At 44.9% G+C, this 19084-nt stretch overlaps 1 protein-coding gene and 1 pseudogene across 2 annotated transcripts in view; one reads left to right on the top strand and one right to left on the bottom strand.

Moving 5' to 3' along the window:
* SGMS1 (sphingomyelin synthase 1) overlaps nucleotides 1-19084 on the bottom strand; it is a 622085-nt gene that overhangs the window by 581453 nt on the left and 21548 nt on the right. The gene's annotated exons all lie outside the window — the stretch shown is intronic.
* LOC134897311 (5S ribosomal RNA) lies at nucleotides 14260-14379 on the top strand (annotated as a pseudogene).

Below are 19084 nucleotides of genomic sequence, written 5' to 3'. Positions count from 1 at the left end.
TAAATGTAGATACATCTGTACATCATACTATAAGGCTTATAATCCGGCTTTACAAGACTTTGGGCAGTATTCAAATTATATATCATGCCCAATGTCCTTTCTAAAGTGATCCCCGTTATCGTGCATATCACACACACAGTAATCAGATTTAACTGCATAAAGGGTTTGGGCGCCTCGATACCCCGGGGGTAGTGGGCTGAAATGAGGATACCACGACCTTCAACAGAAACAGAACGGGTGTGGAAGGGGGCAGAAACTATTGAATACCCTATGTTTTCTCTGCAGCACTCCATGCATCCTCTTGTGCTATATCAGGTCATAAAACGCTACTGTTTGGGGGCCTCTCAGTGAGGTCAGGCAGGTTTCAGTTCCCTTCTTCCAAATGAATTTTTGTTCTGCCAAATGTAAAGTCTATGCTTTCCAAAGTGTGCATCTCGGTTTCATTACTGGGAGGTACTACAAGGTTTGCCCTCCAGGTTAAAGTAATTGGCCTACTACTGGAAGCTGACGGGCCATTACCACAAGTCCTGATTTATCATGTTCTAAAAACAAAGGTAACCAGACATCATTAAGTGAAAACACTTCCTCGTGGATCACTCACAAATAGTACGTTTGAGAGCAGGGCCCTGTGTCATCCATAAGTTTTCCCTGTTTGCCTGTCTGTCATATTGTAAAGAAATATGGTATACAAAATAAATATAATACAGAAACGTTGCTAATATACACATAAAGTTGCATAGAAATCGAGTTGTGATATAGAAGTCAGCACTCATCAGGAAAACTCAGGTACCACGAGTATCACAAATCCAATTGTAAATGGTTATAAATGATAGATTAATAAGGCTGGTAGCACTCTGAAGTAACCTGTATGAGAATGAGTTAATACATAAAAATGCAGACAATTGTTTTGTCAGATAACATCAAGCAGATCATCTAGACAGATATCTGGATCTGAGCCATGGAGAGCAATCATATAGCAGACAGCGCTCGTTGCCACTAATCCAAGGGAGGTGGCTCATTAATGCAGCTTGGAAATCCCGGTCCTGCCTAACATTAAGACAGCTCATTAATATTCCCACAAATACATTTGAATATGTTCCCAGAATGTAATTGAAGCTTTGTTTTAATGTATTCAATTGTAGAAGTTCCTTGTAGAGCTTGAATTGATTTATCTTTCTGCACTCTGCTTTTCAGCCATTGGGTGTAACTATTCACTTTTGCTATGGCCCGACATAAATAATCCAGTGCGATACAAAGCAAAATGTAGGTGGAGCATCTACATTCTAAAACATTCATCTGATGGGGAATTCACTTTTAGCGTTTGTATTTACTGTTCATTGCTTCCATTTATCATTAAACATGAATATAAAACAGCTTTGTGGGGCTGTTCTTGTGAAATAAAATAAAAATATTTCAAGGCCTGAGAAATAAGATTAGTTTTTATGCTATTGTTTTATAAAGGCAAAAGGGTTTTCAACCATATTTGTTCCTTTTGGGGAAAACTTACTTTGTAGTAGAAATCAGGCATTTTCATTTTAAGTTGGCAGAGGCATAAACCCATTGACACAACGTAATTACAAAAAATGGGGTGTAGTATTGTATGCCGGCGGCCGGGCTCCCGGCGACCAGCATACCAGCGCCGGAATCCCGACTGTCAGCATACCGACAGCGTGGCGAGCGCAAATAAGCCCCTTGCGGGCTCGCTGTGCTTGCCACACTATTTATTCTCCCTACAGGGGGGTCGTGGACCCCCAAGAGGGAGATAAAGTGTCGGTATGCCGGCTGTCGGGATTCCGGCGCCGGTATGCTGTGCGCCGGGATCCCGACAGCCGGCAAACTAAAGACCACCCCAAAATATGATATTTACTTATTTTTTGAGTGTCAACGGCAGTACGTAGCTTTACTGCTTGCCCAAATCAATGGTGAACGGTAAACATATGGGCACACATTTCAGTTTCATAATATACTTCATTGGAACAAAAAAAACATTAAATATGTGTGTATCTCTAATAAGTGATGACAGCATTTTTCCTGATGAGCTTGTCTGAAACTAGTATTCCAACAAAAAAGTGCACTCCATGCCCAAATGCACCACGCGGGAGCCCCAGTCATCTAGAACGGAGTCACAAGCTATGCAAATAGTCACATAGCTGAGCAATTATTTGCATCTGCACATGCGCAAATAGTTCTGAAAATCCCTATGGTGCAGGCACAACAGCATCTGACTCAGTGCAATCACCAAAAAAAGTACATAAACTCCGGGATTAGGAGTTTATGGATAAAGGCGTTCCTAATAAATAACCTTATCTACACACATAGGTGTATATTTAATAAAAGTCGGATCCATTCCGTCATGCATTTGTCGGAATGGATCTGACAACCCCTATTCAATGGCCGGCCAAATCCGACTGTGCTGTTCTGCCACTGCTGTCAGCTGTCGGGTGCGCTGACAGCGGTGGCGGGGGGAGCAGACAGCGGTGGCTGGCAGGAGGTAGGTGACGGCGGCGGGAGCTGGACGGTGGTAGTGGGAGCTGAATGGCGGTGGGGGGAGCTGCTCACATCCCCGTAGCCTGCTGCAGCGCTCCCCGTCTCCTCACCTCAACCCGACTTGTTTTCAAGCTGGATTGAGTTTGTCGGATTTGGCCCCATTTTCGACAGAAGCACGCGGATCGGCGGCTATTCCGCCGATCCGTGTGTTTTCCGACAAGTCAGGAATTCACGATTTGTCGCAAAAAAAAAATGCATTTTTAGAATTGGTCGGAACCCCTTCCGACCGAAATCTGTCGAAGCTGCTGCCTTTCCGACAAGACGGCAGCTTCCGACAGTTATTGAATATACCCCATAGGAGAGAAAGTAATAGGGTGTGAGAATCAGAAAGTGAGAGATTTTGGGAGATTTCTCCAGGTTTTTTAAAGTGGCAACCATTTAAATGGCAAAAGCAACCTGGTTTTGTCATGTAAATGATTTCCACTTTAAAATAACAGGAGAAATCTCCCAAAATCTCTCACTTTCTGATTCTCACACCTTATTACATTCCCCCCTAAGTGGGAATCATCCTCCTATGGTTACACTGCACTGACAGATATTAACAAGTTTCAGTGACTTTTTTTGAATACTCAAACACACAACAGAAACTTTTGAATTTTTCTATTTTTTAGCTTGTTTTTTTTCTACATCCTTTTTCTCTTTGCATTTGACCCCACATAACAGGGAAATAAAAGTAACATTTTATGAACTCATAATCCCTCTCATAGCTTCCTTTTCTGCATATAATTTTCATCATACCACATTTCACCCTTTACCTCCAAATACATCCCCCCCCCCCCAACATATATTCCTTTCTTCCTACCCCAGTGAAGCACAGTATCTCCATTCTCAATACTTAACAGGAATGTAAGTTGGCATCCCAACGGTCAAGATGCCAGAGGTCAGAATACTTGTGCCAGAATCTCGCCACGCTGCTCAGAATCCTGATGCCTGAATCCTGACAGTCAGCATCTCAAACATAAGTATGCCGGTGAGATTTAGGTTTAGGCTGCAGGTAGGGAGGGTTAGGTTTAGGCTGCAGGTAGGGAGGGTTAAGGTTAGAGGGAGGGTAAGGAGGAGGGTTAGCAGACATAAGGGACCCATACACTAGAGCGATAATGCCGGATTTCATCCGATTTCGGCCCGATATATCGGATGAAATCAGGCATTTTGGAGGTGTTTCCGATCCGATGCGCGTTCCCGTGAGCATCAGATCGGATCCTCCAGATTGAATGTGCTGCACATTCAATCAGGTCCGACCTGGGGGCATGGCTGGGATCGCCCAAGATACATCGTATGCAAAAGGACAGCATACGATGTATCTTGGGCGATCCTGCCCACCGGGAGGCTGCCGGGATGATCGCCTGCGACATGTGGCCGCTTAAGTGTACGGGGCCCTTTAGTCTTCATGCTAGGCTGTTTTAGCAGGGTGCTGTGCCCTGCCCGATTTTTAAACGCCAAAATGCGCCCTGGCCTGTTGTTTGTCTGTCTGTCTGATTATGCATTCCGCCACCCTATACCGATTGGGATGAAACCAACGAGAGGTGGTCCAGTTACATCCTGGCCAGTTTTTAGGGGGGACAAGTTACTATAATACTGGTCGCACAGGTAAATTCATATTTAGTAAATGACCCCCATTTTTCAAATTATCAAAGATATTCTTTATATTCTTCCAGAATTTGGGGGATGCTACCACAGGCAAGGTAGGGCGCCTAATATATTTAGGTACCTGGTGTAAGATTTACTATTACACACACACCCCGTAGGCTTAACATGATACATTAATGAACCATGTTTATAATAAGAATTTACTTACCGATAATTCTATTTCTCGGAGTCCGTAGTGGATGCTGGGGTTCCTGAAAGGACCATGGGGAATAGCGGCTCCGCAGGAGACAGGGCACAAAAGTAAAGCTTTTACAGGTCAGGTGGTGTGTACTGGCTCCTCCCCCTATGACCCTCCTCCAGACTCCAGTTAGGTACTGTGCCCGGACGAGCGTACACAATAAGGGAGGATTTTGAATCCCGGGTAAGACTCATACCAGCCACACCAATCACACCGTACAACTTGTGATCTAAACCCAGTTAACAGTATGATAACAGAGGAGCCTCTGACAGATGGCTTCCTAAACAATAACCCGAATTAGTTAACAATAACTATGTACAAGTATTGCAGATAATCCGCACTTGGGATGGGCGCCCAGCATCCACTACGGACTCCGAGAAATAGAATTATCGGTAAGTAAATTCTTATTTTCTCTATCGTCCTAAGTGGATGCTGGGGTTCCTGAAAGGACCATGGGGATTATACCAAAGCTCCCAAACGGGCGGGAGAGTGCGGATGACTCTGCAGCACCGAATGAGAGAACTCCAGGTCCTCCTTTGCCAGGGTATCAAATTTGTAAAAATTTACAAACGTGTTCTCCCCTGACCACGTAGCTGCTCGGCAGAGTAGTAATGCCGAGACCCCTCGGGCAGCCGCCCAAGATGAGCCCACCTTCCTTGCGGAATGGGCCTTAACAGATTTAGGCTGTGGCAGGCCTGCCACAGAATGTACAAGTTGAATTTTGTTACAAATCCAACGAGCAATCGACTGCTTAGAAGCAGGTGCACCCAACTTGTTGGGTGCATACAGTATAAACAGCGAGTCAGATTTTCTGACTCCAGCCGTCCTTTAAATGTATATTTTTAAGGCTCTGACAACGTCCAACAACTTGGAGTCCTTCAAGTCGTCTGTAGCCGCAGGCACTACAATAGGCTGGTTCAGGTGAAACGCTGATACCACCTTAGGGAGAAAATGCGGACGCGTCCGCAGCTCTGCCCTATGTCGAATGGAAAATTAAATAAGGGCTTTTATAAAACAAAGCCGCCAGTTCAGATACTCTCCCGGCCGAAGCCAGGGCCAGTAACATAGTCACTTTCCATGTGAGATATTTCAAATCCACCTTCTTTAGTGGTTCAAACCAATTTGATTTGAGGAAATCTAAAACTACATTTAGATCCCACGGTGCCACCTTAGGCACCACAGGAGGCTGTATATGCAGTACTCCTTTGATAAAAATCTGGACCTCAGGGACTGAGGCCAATTCTTTTTGGAAGAATATTGATAGGGCCGAAATTTGAACCTTAATAGATCCCAATTTGAGACCCATAGACAATCCTGATTGCAGGAAATGTAGGAAAACGACCCAGTTGAAATTCCTCCATCGGAGCACTCCGCTGCTCGCACCACGCAACATATTTTCGCCAAATACGGCGATAATGCTTCGCGGTGACTTCCTTCCTTGCCTTTATCAAGGTAGGAATGACTTCTTCTGGAATGCCTTTTCCTTTTAGGATCTGGCATTCAAACGCCATGCCGTCAAACGCAGCCGCGGTAAGTCTTGAAAAAGACAAGTACCCTGCTGAAGCAGGTCCCTTCTCAGAAGTAGAGGCCACGGATCGTCCGTGACCATCTCTTGAAGTTCCGGGTACCAAGTCCTTCTTGGCCAATCCGGAGCCACTAGTCTTACTCCACTTTGCCGTATAATCCTCAATACCTTTGGTATGAGAGGCAGAGGAGGAAACACATATACCGACTGGTACACCCAAGGTGTTACCAGCGCGTCCACAGCTATTGCCTGCGGATCTCTTGACCTGGCGCAATACCTGTCCAGTGTTTTGTTGAGGCGAGACGCCATCATGTCCACCATTGGTTTTACCCAACGGTTTAATAGCATGTGGAAAACTTCTGGATGAAGTCTCCACTCTCCCGGGTGAAGGTCGTGTCTGCTGAGGAAGTCTGCTTCCCAGTTGTCCACGCCCGGGATGAATACTGCTGACAGTGCTATCACGTGATTCTCCGCCCAGCGAAGGATCCTGGCAGCTTCTGCCATTGCCCTCCTGCTTCTTGTGCCGCCCTGTCTGTTTACATGGGCGACTGCCGTGATGTTGTCCGACTGGATCAACACCGGTCTTCCTTGAAGCAGAGGTTCCGCCTGGCTTAGAGCATTGTAGATTGCTCTTAGTTCCAGAATGCTTATGTGAAGAGACTTTTTCAGGCTCGACCACACTCCCTGGAAATTTCTTCCCTGTGTGACTGCTCCCCAGCCTCTCTGGCTGGCACCCGTGGTCACCAGGATCCAATCCTGCATGCCGAATCTGCGGCCCTCCAATAGATGAGCCTCCTGCAACCACCACAGAAGGGATACCCTTGTCCTCGGCGACAGGGTTATCCGCAGGTGCATCTGAAGATGCGACCCTGACCATTTGTCCAACAGATCCCTTTGCATGGAATCTGCCGAAAGGGATTGCTTCGTAAGAAGCTACCATTTTTTCCCAGGACTCTTGTGCATTGATGTACAGACACCTTTCCTGGTTTTAGGAGGTTCCTGACCAGGTCAGATAACTCCTTGGCTTTTTCTTCGGGAAGAAAAACCTTTTCTGAACTGTGTCCAGAATCATCCCCAGGAACAGCAGACGAGTTGTCGGCATTAATTGGGATTTTGGAATATTCAGAATCCATCCGTGCTGCTTTAGCACCTCTTGAGATAGTGCTAAACCCATCTCTAGCTGTTCTCTGGACCTTGCCCTTATTAGGAGATCGTCCAAGTATGGGATAATTAATACGCCTTTTCTTCGAAGAAGAAATATTATCTCGGCCATTACCTTTGTAAAGACCCGAGGTGCCGTGGACAAACCAAACGGCAGCGTCTGAAACTGATAGTGACAGTTTTGTACAACGAACCTGAGGTACCCCTGGTGTGAGGGGTAATTGGAACGTGGAGATACGCATCCTTGATGTCCAAGGATACCATAAAGTCCCCTTCTTCCAGGTTCGCTATCACTGCTCTGAGTGACTCCATCTTGAACTTGAACTTCTTTATGTACAGGTTCAAGGACTTCAGATTTAGAATAGGCCTTACCGAGCCATCCGGCTTCGGTACCACAAAAAGAGTGGAATAATACCCCTTCCCTTGTTGTAGAAGAGGTACCTTGACTATCACCTGCTGAGAATACAGCTTGTGAATGGCTTCCAAAACCGTCTCCCTTTCTGAGGGGGACGTTGGTAAAGCAGACTTCAGGAAACGGCGAGGTGGCTCTGTCTCTAATTTCAACCTGTACCCCTGAGATATTATCTGCAGGATCCAGGGATTTACCTGCGAGTGAGCCCACTGCGCGCTGTAATTCTTGAGACGACCGCCTACCGCCCCCGAGTCCGCTTGCGAAGCCCCAGCGTCATGCTGAGGCTTTTGTAGAAGCCGGGGAGGGCTTCTGTTCCTGGGAAGGAGCTGCCTGTTGCTGTCTCTTCCCTCGTCCTCTGCTTCGTGGCAGATATGAATAGCCCTTTGCTCTCTTATTTTTAAAGGAACGAAAAGGCTGCGATTGAAAGGTCGGTGCCTTTTTCTGTTGGAGAGTGACTTGAGGTAGAAAGGTGGATTTCCCGGCCGTAGCCGTGGCCACCAAATCCGATAGACAGACCCCAAATAACTCCTCTACGCATCGCCTGTCCACTGTCGTGTCCATAAAGCTCTTCTGGCCGAAATGGACATAGCACTTACCCGTGATGCCAGTGTGCAGATATCTCTCTGTGCATCACGCATATAAAGAAATGCATCCTTTATTAGTTCTAACGACAGTAAAATATTGTCCCTGTCCAGGGTATCAATATTTTCGATCAGGGACTCTGACCAAACTACCCCAGCACTGCACATCCAGGCAGTCGCAATAGCTGGTCGTAGTATAACACCTGCATGTGTGTATATACCTTTTTGGATATTTTCCATCCTCCTATCTGATGGATCTTTAAGTGCGGCCGTCTCAGGAGAGGGTAACGCCACTTGTTTTGATAAGCGTGTTAGCGCTTTGTCCACCCTAGGAGGTGTTTCCCAGCGCTCCCTAACCTCTGGCGGGAAAGGGTATAAAGCCAATAACTTCTTTGAAATTAGCAGTTTTTTATCGGGGCACCCCACGCTTCATCACACACGTCATTTAATTCTTCTGATTCGGTAAAAACTACTGGTAGTTTTTTCACACCCCACATAATACCCTGTTTAGTGGTACCTGTAGTATCAGCTAAATGTAACATCTCCTTTATTGCCAAAATCATATAACGTGTGGCCCTTTTGGAAAATACGGTTGATTCGTCACCTTCACTACCGGAATCAGTGCCTGTGTCTGGGTCTGTGTCGACCGACTGAGGCAAGGGGCGTTTTACAGCCCCTGACGGTGTTTGAGGCGCCTGGACAGGCACTAAGTGAGTGTCCGGCCGCCTCATGTCGGCAAACGACTGCTTAAGCGAGTTGACGCTATCCCGTAATTCCACAAATAAGGCATCCATTCTGGTGTCGACCCCCTAGAAGGTGACATCCTCATATTTGGCAATTGCTCCGCCTCCACACCAATAACGTCCTCATACATGTCGACACACACGTACCGACACACAGCAGACACACAGGGAATGCTCTATACGAAGACAGGACCCACTAGCCCTTTGGGGAGACAGAGGGAGAGTCTGCCAGCACACACCAAAAAGCGCTATATATGACAGGGATAGCCTTATGATTAAGTGCTCCCTTATAGCTGCTTTTATATTAATATATTGCCATTTATTTTGCCCCCCCTCTCTGTTATACCCTGTTTCTGTAGTGCAGTGCAGGGGAGAGACCTGGGAGCCTTCCTGACCAGCGGAGCTGTGACAGAAAATGGCGCCGTGTGCTGAGGAGATAGGCCCCGCCCCTTTTCCGGCGGGCTCGTCTCCCGCTATTTAGTACATTTAGGCAGGGGTAAATATCTCCATATAGCCTCTGGGGCTATATGTGAGGTATTTTTAGCCTTTTTAAAGGTTTACATTTGCCTCCCAGGGCGCCCCCCCCCAGCGCCCTGCACCCTCAGTGACTGCCGTGTGAAGTGTGCTGAGAGGAAAATGGCGCACAGCTGCAGTGCTGTGCGCTACCTTAAGAAGACTGCAGGAGTCTTCAGCCGCCGATTCTGGACCTCTTCTTGCTTCAGCATCTGTGAGGGGGCCGGCGGCGTGGCTCCGGTGACCATCCAGGCTGTACCTGTGATCGTCCCTCTGGAGCTTCATGTCCAGTAGCCAAGAAGCCAATCCATCCTGCACGCAGGTGAGTTCACTTCTTCTCCCCTCTGTCCCTCGTTGCAGTGATCCTGTTGCCAGCAGGAATCACTGTAAAATAAAAAACCTAAGCTAAACTCTCTAAGCAGCTCTTTATGAGAGCCACCTAGAATTGCACCCTTCTCGGCCGGGCACAAAAATCTAACTGGAGTCTGGAGGAGGGTCATAGGGGGAGGAGCCAGTACACACCACCTGACCTGTAAAAGCTTTACTTTTGTGCCCTGTCTCCTGCGGAGCCGCTATTCCCCATGGTCCTTTCAGGAACCCCAGCATCCACTTAGGACGATAGAGAAATAGATATTTTGAGCCTACATTCATATAAGAATGTGCTGAGCCTTTAATATTCCTATAATAACACATTGGAATAAACTACTCTTATGATCTTAAATAGATCACTAACATCTATTTGAGTATAAGGATCTCAAGGGAATGAATATGATGTACAGTAATATCTTGTTAAAAGATTTCTGACCATTTATTACCATTAATTGTCACAGCTCTCTATGAGCCATAGTGATCCTATGATAAAATCTTGTGACAACTAAAAGATTGGATACTGTCAGAGCTTAACAACTGTTTCCCTTTAGTGGATACATTTGTATCCGAATGTTTCACATGCTCCTTTATCAGTGGATACAACACTGCTCATGAAACCAGAACACACAGATATTATTGAGACCTTATAATAGAGCTTGTATATTAACTTTGAGATATAGAGAGACACAGTACACATTCAGCAATTTGATCAGTTTATTGAGAGACATTTTAGCAAAACATATAGTAAACCATTAGTATTATTATACAAGGTGACATCTGGAATTTGGCTCCAACGATCCTACATTTGGAATCCTGGGAAGGAATATATTTAATTTGTGGGACACCTATCCTTGGAGCCTTTTCAGCTGTCTAAAAAGTGTAATATAACACATATGGAATATTTCTGATACACTCTTGAGCATTTATAGATTTTGCTAGTAATATATGAGCGAATCCGGTGACATCTAGTGCGCAGCATTTTTATTTTAAGACACTATTTCTTTTCTATTTACACGACTCTACTTTCCTTTTAATATTCGCTGGTTTTAACATATATTTCAATAAAAGTTATATCTTAATACAAGATTGTGTGCACCACCTTAGGGCATTTCGAATTCTTTCTTCTTTTTTCCAGTTTTTAGGGGGGTCAGGGTCCCAGTCAGACCTCCCATTGGTGTACACTGGCCAGAATTTTGACCCAGGGAACCTGTTCTGAGCCTTCCACAGGATGGATTTGGACGAGTGGTAACATAAGATCCCAGAAGACATAATAGGGGGTTGGGGTTCTGGTCAGACCTCTTGCTGGTGTATACTGGCCAGAACTTTGACTGGGGGAGCCTGTTCGGGGGACTTCCACTGGATGGATTTGGATGAAAACTTCACAGAGTGGTAACATTGGTTCCCGGATAACTTTTAACCCATCTCGTAATGTAAAAGTAATTATAAAACTAAACAGAAAGGAAAGCTGGGGATTAGGGCATCTGGTGACACCCTAAAAAAAGAAAAAGAAAAAAAGACACTGGGCAGCACCCTCATGGGTGTGTTGGAAGACCTACTAAGCTACTACTTAGTTTAAAAATGTTCACAGTTACATCCAACTCACTGATAACTTCATAACTTGCGATATAAACCCGGGCAATGCCGGGTACTTCAGCTAGGACTGTATACCGGGAGAAAGTGTGTAACTTCTCTAGGCTCATCCGCAGCCTGTTTAACTTTTCTGCATTCTCACTGTAAAGGCCCATACACACTAGAAGATTTTGAGCTCAATGCAGTTCACTTTTGGCGTTTTGAGCTCAAAATCTACTGGTGTGTATGGGCGGGCGATTAGCGCTGATGCACGCTCGCGCATCATCGCCAGTGAGGTGGGCAATTGTGTGTTTTGCACACAATGTTTTGCCCACCTCGCTCCTTGTTCATCCATCATCGCTCAGTGTGTACGGCGCCGAGAGATGATGGATGATGTCCTCGCACTCCGGCCCCATCCCGCTCCCTCCCTCTCCCCAAGCCCCAACTCACGGAGCAGCAGCAGCTGCCAGACCCGCCCCAAGCCTCAGCTCACAGAGCAGAAGCAGCCACCGGACCCACCCTGCTCCCTCTCCAAGCCCGAACTCACGGAACAGCAGCAGCCGCCGAACCCGCCCTGCTCCCTCCCCAAGCTGCAAGTCACGCATGGAGCAGCAGCGGCACTGGCAGTCACAATACATTGTGTCCACTTCCACCAATGATTACAGTATGTATGCCAGCAATATATACATTGCTGGCAGAGGCCAGCAATGTATATATATTGCTGGCACCACTGCCCACCAATGTTTACGCATAATATATATATATATATATATATATATATATATATATATATATATATATAAACAAGAAGGTTCTGCACTCTCATCAAGGTTCCAATGGTGGGTGCTCCCGACAGACAAGGTCCGCAAATGTAGACGAGATTTCCACGTGGTGGAAGGTGCACTCTCACTGAATATAGAGTCCAAACATATCTTCACGACAAAAAGTTTTATGAGGCTACAATAAAACTTTTTGTCGTGAAGATATGTTTGGACTCTATATTTAGTGAGAGTGCACCTTCCACCACGTGGAAATCTCGTGTATATATGTATATATGTATATATATATATATATTAAAAAAAAAGATAATATTGCGTCACTTGTGTACAACAATAGTAAACAATTTAATAATCGAAGGTATGAATATACCTGAAATTAAATGACACTCCCTAGAGGCTCATGCAGGGCGTCAGCTGTCCCCCAAAAACAGGGATGGTGGTTCCCTGTAGCAAATCTAAGAAAAAACACAGGGGGGGGGGGGGGATATAGCGACCAGTGGTGTCTAAGAGAGATGCAGTAAAAATAGTTGGATAAAAATATATAATATATAGTATATAGGTGGGCAACAATAGATGTGCAATCGTTATACACATGTATAGACCACGAGAAAGGTGTAACAGCATGCAGAGAATTTATGGAAAATGACACCTCAATAACAGCCATCCATAAAGATTTTATATGTGATGTCATGTATTTTATTCTTCAGCACAATTATTTTAAGTTTTTAGATCATTTTTATTTACAACTCTGTGGGACTGCAATGGGCACGATTTTTGCACCGAGTTTCGCAAATCTTTTCATGGGTAGCTGGGAGAAGGATTTTATCTATGGTGACCATGATTTTAAGAATCACATTATCTTTTATCGTCGTTACATAGATGACATTTTAATTGTGTGGGACGGCATGGAAGAATGTTTTTATAAATTCCTGGAATTCCTGAGCACCAACAAGATGAATCTTATTTTCACATCCAAGATCAACAAAGAATCGATTGAAGTCCTCGATGTGATTTTAATGGGGATGGAAGGAAGAGTTGAAACTAAGAACTACATCAAGCAAGTTGACACGAACAGTTACCTGCATTATAAAAGTAACCACCTGAAGAAATGGAAAAAAAATATCCCCTTCTCCCAATTTAACAGAATAAAGAGAAATTGCAGCAATCAGGAATAATGTGATACCCAAATGGAGACATACAAAAAGAGATTCAAGGACAAAGAATACCCGGCAAATATTGTGGAAGAAGCAGCCATCAGAGCAAAGGCTCTAGATAGATCAACACTGCTAGAGTATAAAACTAAAGAAACCAAGAAAGACTCCGTCCCGTTTATTACTACCTATAACCGTCATGAGAAATCCATCAGAGACTCACTCAGTAACCACTGGGGAATCCTATTAATGGATCCTGTCCTTAAAGAAATCCTGCCCCCTCGCCCCGACATCGTCTTCAGGAAATCAAAAAATCTGAAAGATATGCTGGCTCCAAGCATGCTACGTAAGGAATTAAAAGAGGAGTCACGGATGCCAAAGTGCACTGGATCCTTCAAATGTGGCCGATGCAACATCTGTAGGTACCTACACCCAGTAAGGAAAACATTTACGGACACAGAAAAGAAGAAGGAGTACAAGATTAAAGACTTCATAAACTGTAACACACAATCCGTGATTTATTTATTAGAATGTGAGTGCGGAAAACAATATGTGAGAAAAACAAAGAGACCACTGAAAATAAGGATACAAGAACATGTCCGTAATATAAAGAATAAAATGGAGAATCATACAGTATCCAAACACTTTAACATTGCACATAATTCCAACCCGGAGGTATTGACTTTCAAAGCAATTGAACTTGTTAAGCAGGGAAAGAGAGGTGGCGATCTTGCCAATAAACTCTCACGTAGAGAAATGTATTGGATTTTTCAACTGCAAACACTCCATCCGAGGGGATTTAATGATTATTATAAAATTGCTCCGTTCCTGTGAATTTACACGGCCGTGGTGTCATCACGGTTTGGATCCTCAACATTTCTAGCACACACCTTTCCCTAGCCCCCCCGCCCCTCCCCCACCCCTATATTAGTGTCACTTTAGTTCTAATATCACACCCCGTATAGCACCCCGCCCCTCCAACCCCCCCCACCCCACAAACCCCCCCCCCCCTTTTTCTAAACTCCACATCACTTTATGTTCATAGTGACGGTAGAATTATGACACATGTATGGTAAGTATTAATTATTACAGTCAAACCACACTGGAAAGGCCCAATCTCGCCCGATCTTGGAAGCGAAGCAGTGTCGGGCCTGATCAGTACCAGAACAGGGAGACCACCTGGGAAGATCAGGTACTGTAACCAAACTGATTATAAAAGCCTACATGAGCATGTCATAGTGATCACTGCTGTACCATTAAGGATTCATATATCTGCACCTTATATTATTCATATGCGCAAGAATCTTGCACTATGCACTTTAAAATAAATTTATTTTGCACCTTGCACCTTAATGGTAATATATTCACATTTATATCCATGCAACCATTTATTTATTTAATATCTATTCCATAGTGGTCTATTTGATCAAAAACTTATTGTCACCAGCCTGATATAATTCATTTACTGATTAACCCCCTTTCTGATCTATTTTTATGTCTAACAAACCGGAGGATCAACAATAATGTCCCTGGACATGAACTTCATAAGCATGGCCGCCGTATGAAGAAGTCAATGTAAAAATCTATACAAAGATGGCCGCCGCAATGAATTCCCTGGGAGAAGTCTGCATAAGTGCTGCTGGTCTCTAAGAATTAGTGGAAGCCGCGGGTGCATGCGCGGTCGCGTCCCGGAAGTGGGGCGGAAGTGACGCGACGACAGAAAACTGGAAGTGGGGCGGAAGATCCGCCGGCGCATCTTTATGAGTTTTTCAAAGCTCTCATACAACAAACCTGCCTTATAAACACTGTTTTTACATCATATACATATATACTACGAAATAAGACTATTGATTAATTGTAACTAAATGCTCTTAGTCTGTTTTACATCACCATGGTCAAACTAACAGGAAATGATGTCAGAATTACTATAAGATTAGTACTGGTATAAATAGAAGCCTGTCCCATTCTACCTTTACCCCTTGATGAAGTCTGAATGACGAAACGCGTTGGACAACTTGGCAGTGACCTCATACCAAGTTAAGCAAAAATCTTTTTATTTTTTAACTGGTATTATATTGTATTGTGTATATTGTTTTTATCCCAATTTTTAAAAAAAAGTTTCTTCTGCTCAAATTTTATCTTAATTCAATTTTTATGTTTTAAAATTGTACTTAATACATTTTTTATAGATCTACCCTTTCTGATTATTCTTTTAGCACAAATACTATATACTATATATTATATATTTTTATCCAACTATTTTTACTGCATCTCTCTTAGACACCACTGGTCGCTATATCCCCCCCCCCCCCCCTGTGTGATATAGATATATATATATATATATATATACACATACACACACACACACACACACACACACACACACATATAATTATATATATACATATGCATACAGTTGTGCTCATAAGTTTACATACCCTAGCAGAATTTGTGATTTTCTGGCCATTTGTCAGACAATATGAATGATAACTCACAAACTTTTCTTTCACTCATGGTTAGTGGTTGGGTGAAGCCATGTATTGTCAAACAACTGTGTTTACTCTTTTTAAATCATAATGACAACAGAAACTACCCAAATGACCCTGATCAAAAGTTAACATACCCTGGAGATTTTGGCCTAATAACATGCACAAAAGTTGACACAAACGGGTTTGAATGGCTACTAAAGGTAACCATCCTCACCTGTGATCTGTTTGCTTGTGATTAGTGTGTGTGTATAAAAGGTCAGTGAGTTTCTGGACTCCTGAAAGACCCTTGCATCTTTCATCCAGTGCTGCACTGACATGTCTGGATTCTTAGTCATGGGGAAAGCAAACGAATTGTCAAAGGATCTGCGGGAAAAGGTAATTGAACTGTATAAAACAGGAAAGGGATATAAAAAGATAGCCAAGTAATTGAGAATGCCAATCAGCAGTGTTCAAACTCTAATTAAGAAGTGGAAAATGAGGGATTCTGTGGAAACCAAATCACGTTCACGTAGACCAAGAAAAATTTCAGCCACAACTGCCGGGAAAATTGTTCGGGATGCAAAGAAAAATCCACAAATAACTTCAGCTGAAATACAGGACTCTCTGAAAAAAATAAGAATTTACTTACCGATAATTCTATTTCTCATAGTCCGTAGTGGATGCTGGGGACTCCGAAAGGACCATGGGGAATAGCGGCTCCGCAGGAGACTGGGCACAAAAGTAAAAGCTTTAGGACTAGCTGGTGTGCACTGGCTCCTCCCCCTATGACCCTCCTCCAAGCCTCAGTTAGGATACTGTGCCCGGACGAGCGTACACAATAAGGAAGGATTTCGAATCCCGGGTAAGACTCATACCAGCCACACCAATCACACCGTACAACCTGTGATCTGAACCCAGTTAACAGCATGATAACAGAGGAGCCTCTGAAAAGATGGCTCACAACAATAATAACCCGATTTTTGTAACTATGTACAAGTATTGCAGACAATCCGCACTTGGGATGGGCGCCCAGCATCCACTACGGACTATGAGAAATAGAATTATCGGTAAGTAAATTCTTATTTTCTCTAACGTCCTAGTGGATGCTGGGGACTCCGAAAGGACCATGGGGATTATACCAAAGCTCCCAAACGGGCGGGAGAGTGCGGATGACTTTGCAGCACCGAATGAGAGAACTCCAGGTCCTCCTCAGCCAGGGTATCAAATTTGTAGAATTTAGCAAACGTGTTTGCCCCTGACCAAGTAGCTGCTCGGCAAAGTTGTAAAGCCGAGACCCCTCGGGCAGCCGCCCAAGATGAGCCCACTTTCCGTGTGGAATGGGCTTTTACAGATTTTGGCTGTGGCAGGCCTGCCACAGAATGTGCAAGCTGAATTGTACTACAAATCCAACGAGCAATCATCTGCTTAGAAGCAGGAGCACCCAGCTTGTTGGGTGCATACAGGATAAACAGTGAATCAGATTTTCTGACTCCAGCCGTCCTGGAAACATATATTTTCAGGGCCCTGACTACGTCCAGCAACTTGGAATCCTCCAAGTCCCTAGTAGCCGCAGGCACCACAATAGGCTGGTTTAAGTGAAAAGCTGAAACCACCTTAGAGAGAAATTGAGGACGAGTCCTCAATTCTGCCCTGTCCGTATGAAAAATTAGGTAAGGGCTTTTATAGGATAAAGCCGCCAATTCTGAGACACGCCTGGCTGAAGCCAGGGCTAACAGCATTACCACTTTCCATGTGAGATATTTTAAGTCCACAGTGGTGAGTGGTTCAAACCAATGTGATTTTAGGAATCCCAAAACTACATTGAGATCCCAAGGTGCCACTGGAGGCACAAAAGGAGGCTGTATATGCAGTACTCCCTTGACAAACGTCTGAACTTCAGGAACAGAAGCCAGTTCTTTTTGGAAGAATATTGACAGGGCCGAATTTTGAACCTTAATTGACCCTAATTTGAGGCCCATAGACAGTCCTGTTTGCAGGAAATGCAGGAAACGACCCAGTTGAAATTTCTCTGTAGGGGCCTTCCTGGCCTCGCACCACGCAACATATTTACGCCAAATACGGTGATAATGTTGTACGGTTACATCCTTCCTGGCTTTGATCAGGGTAGGGATGACTTCATCCGGAATGCCTTTTTCCTTCAGGATCCGGCGTTCAACCGCCATGCCGTCAAACGCAGCCGCGGTAAGTCTTGGAACAGACATGGTCCCTGCTGGAGCAGGTCCTTTCTTAGAGGTAGAGGCCACGGGTCCTTGAATTTCCGGGTACCAAGTCCTTCTTGGCCAATCCGGAGCCACGAGTATAGTCTTTACTCCTCTCCTTCTTATGATTCTCAGTACTTTTGGTATGAGAGGAAGAGGAGGGAACACATACACTGACTGGTACACCCACGGTGTTACCAGAGCGTCCACAGCTATTGCCTGAGGGTCCCTTGACCTGGCGCAATATCTGTCCAGTTTTTTGTTGAGGCGGGACGCCATCATGTCCACCTTTGGTTTTTCCCAACGGTTCACAATCATGTGGAAGACTTCTGGGTGAAGTCCCCACTCCCCCGGGTGAAGATCGTGTCTGCTGAGGAAGTCTGCTTCCCAGTTGTCCACTCCCGGAATGAACACTGCTGACAGTGCTATCACATGATTTTCCGCCCAGCGAAGAATCCTTGCCACTTCCATCATTGCCCTCCTGCTTCTTGTGCCGCCCTGTCTGTTTACGTGGGCGACTGCCGTGATGTTGTCCGACTGGATCAACACCGGCTGACCCTGAAGCAGAGGTCTTGCCTGACTTAGGGCATTGTAAATGGCCCTTAGTTCCAGGATATTTATGTGAAGTGACGTTTCCATGCTTGACCACAAGCCCTGGAAATTTTTTCCCTGTGTGACTGCTCCCCAGCCTCTCAGGCTGGCATCCGTGGTCACCAGGACCCAATCCTGAATGCCGAATCTGCGGCCCTCTAGGAGATGAGCACTCTGTAACCACCACAGGAGAGACACCCTTGTCCTTGGAGACAGGGTTATCCGCTGATGCATTTGAAGATGCGATCCGGACCATTTGTCCAGCAGATCCCACTGAAAAGTTCTTGCGTGGAATCTGCCGAATGGAATCGCTTCGTAAGAAGCCACCATCTTTCCCAGGACCCTTGTGCATTGATGTACTGACACTTGGCCTGGTCTTAGGAGGTTCCTGACTAGGTCGGATAACTCCTTGGCCTTCTCCTCCGGGAGAAACACCTTTTTCTGTACTGTGTCCAGAATCATCCCTAGGAACAGCAGACGTGTCGTCGGAATCAGCTGCGATTTTGGAATATTTAGAATCCATCCGTGCTGTCGTAGTACTACTTGAGATAGTGCTACTCCGACCTCTAACTGTTCTCTGGACCTTGCCCTTATCAGGAGATCGTCAAAGTAAGGGATAATTAAGACGCCT

This window comes from Pseudophryne corroboree, chromosome 3, assembly GCF_028390025.1.
Source record: "Pseudophryne corroboree isolate aPseCor3 chromosome 3, aPseCor3.hap2, whole genome shotgun sequence".
NCBI lineage: Eukaryota > Metazoa > Chordata > Amphibia > Anura > Myobatrachidae > Pseudophryne > Pseudophryne corroboree.
The sequence above is the reverse complement of the archived record's forward strand: the minus strand, read 5'-3'. Positions and strand labels throughout refer to the sequence as shown.